This window comes from Oncorhynchus mykiss, chromosome 12, assembly GCF_057628025.1.
Source record: "Oncorhynchus mykiss isolate SJ-2025 chromosome 12, ASM5762802v1, whole genome shotgun sequence".
Classification (NCBI taxonomy): domain Eukaryota; kingdom Metazoa; phylum Chordata; class Actinopteri; order Salmoniformes; family Salmonidae; genus Oncorhynchus; species Oncorhynchus mykiss.
Window position 1 is genome coordinate 45105583 of NC_143033.1, and position 3168 is coordinate 45108750.

The window sequence follows — 3168 nt, forward strand, 5'->3', positions numbered from 1 at the left end:
GATTGATGACAACCCCAGTCAGAGGAAGAGCGAGGAGAGACATGACAGACAAAGTGAGCTGACAGGGGAGATAAGAATGCTATGGACGGAAACTTTCATGTCTGGTATTCTAACCATTGGGAATGAAGTCTGTAGACTAACCTTTCCTCTTTGTTTCAGATGACAGAGCAGCCTGGCACCAGGGACTGCTGTCAACTTTGGTTGTCTGACAACTGAAGACTTCCTAACTCTATTGTTTACCCATAGGGTTGCAAAATTCGAGTACCTTTCCCAAAATCCAAACCTTTTTCAGAATGACATGTTGGAGGATTCCTGCTTATTCCTTCTTGATTCCAGGAAACTTCCAGACAGGACTTTGGGGAAGTTAACATAATTTTGCAAACCTACCCTGGTAGTTCAGTGGCCTTGTGGTTAGTATACGCCCTGAGATTGGAAGGTTGGGAACCCAATCACCGTCCTACCAATGATGCATCTCCGCTTGGCAGAGGAGAAACAGTGCCTTACAAAAGTATTCATCCCCCTTGACGTTTTTCCTATTTTGCTATGAAGCCCCTAAATAAGATATGGTACAACCAATTACCTTCAGAAGTCACATAATTAGTTAAATATAGTCCACCTGTGTGCAATCTAAGTGTCACATGATCTCAGTATATATACCCCTGTTTTGAAAGGCCCCAGAGTCTGCAACACACTAAGCAAGGGGCACCATCAAGCAAACAACACCATGAAGACCAAGGAGCTCTCCAAATAGGTCAGGGACAAAGTGGAGGAGAAGTACAGATCAGAGTTGGGTTATAAAAAAATATCAGAAACGTTGAACATCCCACGGAGCACCAATAAATCCATTATTAAAAAATGGAAAGAATATGGCACCACAACAAACCTGCCAAGATAGTGCCGCCCACCACAACTCACAGACCAGGCAAGGAGGGCATTAATCAGAGAGACAACAAAGACACCAAAGATAAGGAGGAGGGAGCTGTGAAGCTCCACAGCAAAGATTGGGGTATCTGTCCATAGGACCACTTTAAGCTGCACACTCCACAGAGCTGGGCTTTAGGGAAGAGTGGCCAGAAAAAAGCCATTGCTTAAAGAAAAAAATAGGCAATCACATTTGGTGTTTGACCAAAAGTCATGTGGGAGACTCCCCAAACATTTTGGAAGAAGGTACTCTGGTCAGATGAGACTAAAATTGAGCTTTTTGGCCATCAAGGAAAACGCTATGTCTGGAGAAAACTCAACTCCTCACATCACCCCGAGATTACCATCCCCACAATGAAGCATGTTGGTGGCAGCATCATGCTGTGGGGATGTTTTTAATCGACAGGGACTGGGAGACTGGTCAGAATTGAAGGAATGATGGATAGCTCTAAATACAGGGAAATTCTGGAGGGAGACCTGTTTCAGTCTCCCAGAGTTTTGAGACTAGGACGGAGGTTCCCCTTCCAGCAGGACAATGACCCTAAGAATACTGCAAAAGCAACACTCGAGTGGTTGAAGGGGAAATATTAAAAATGTCTTGGAATGGCCTAGTCAAAACCCAGACCTCAATCCAATTGAGAATCTGTGGTATGACTTAAAGAATGCTGTACACCAGCAGACCCCATCCAACTCGAAGGAGCTGGAGCGGTTTTGCCTTGAAGAACGGACAAAAATCCCAGTAGCTAGATGTGCCAAGCTTATAGAGACATACATTTCTGTTATTTTGTCTTATTTCTTGTTTGTTTCACAGTAAAAAAATATATGTATCTTCAAAGTGGTAGGCATGTTGTGTAAATCAAATGATACAAACCACCAAAAATCTATTTTAATTCCAGGCTTTAAGGCAACAAAATAGGAAAAACGCCAAGGTGGGTGAATACTTTCGCAAGCCACTGTACACTATATAGTGCCTTCGGAAAGTATTCAGACCCCTTGATTCAGACCCCCTTCCAAATTTTGTTACGTTACAGCCTTATTCTAAAATGTATTTCTTTCCTCATCAATAGTGACAAAGCAAAAACATTTGCTAATGAATTAAACACAAATAACTGAAATATCACATTTAGATAGGTATTCAGACCCTTTACTCAGTCCTTTGTTGAAGCACTTTTGCCAGCGATTACAGCATCAAGTCTTCTTGGGTATGACTCTACGAGCTTGGCACAGCACAATCTTCTCTGCAGATCCTCTCAAGCTTTGTCAGGATGGATGGGGAGCATTGCTGCACAGCTATTTTCAGGTCTTTCCAGAGATGTTTTATCAGGTTCAAGTCCGGCCTTTGGCTGGGCCACTCAAGAACATTCAGGGACTTGTCCCGAAGCCACTCCTGCGTTGTCTTGATTGTGTGCTTAGTGTCATTGTCCTGTTGGAAGGTGAACTTTCAACCCAGTCTGAGGTCCTGAGCTCTCTGGAACAGGTTTTCATCAAGGATCTCTCTGTACTTTGCTCCATTCATCTTTCCCTCGATTCTGACTAGTCTCCCAGTCCCTGCTGCTGATAAACACCCCCACAGCATGATGCTGACACCAACATGCTTCACTGTAGCTATGGTGCCAGGTTTCCTCCAGCTGTGGTGCTTGGCATTCAGGCCAACGAGTTCAATCTTGGTTTCATCAGACCAGAGGAACTTGTTTCTCATGGTCTGAGAATCTTTAGGTGCCTTTAGTCAAACTCCAAGGAGGCTGTCAAGTGCCTTTTACTGGGGAGTGGCTTCCGTCTGGCAACTCTAACATAAAGGCATGATTGGTGGAGTGCTGCAGAGATGGCTGTCCTTCTGGAAGATCTCCCATCTGCACAAAGGAACTCTAGAGCTCTGTCAGAGTGATCATCGAGTTCTTGGTCACCTCCTTGACCAAGGCCCTTCTCCCCCAGTTTGGTCGGGCGGCCAGCCATAGGAAGAGTCTTTGAGCGGGTTGAGAGTTTCAAGTTCCTTGGTGTCCACATAACCAATGAATGATCATGGTCCAAACACACTAAAACATTTGTGAATAGGGCACAACAACACCTTTCCCCCCAGGAGACTGAAAGGATTTGGCATGGGGCCCCAGATCCTCAAAAAGTTAAACAACTGCACCATCGAGAGCATCCTGACTGGCTGCATCACTGCCTGGTATGGCAACTGCTTGGCATCTGACATAAGGTGCTACAGAGGGTAGTACGTACGGCCCAGTACATCACCGGGGCCAA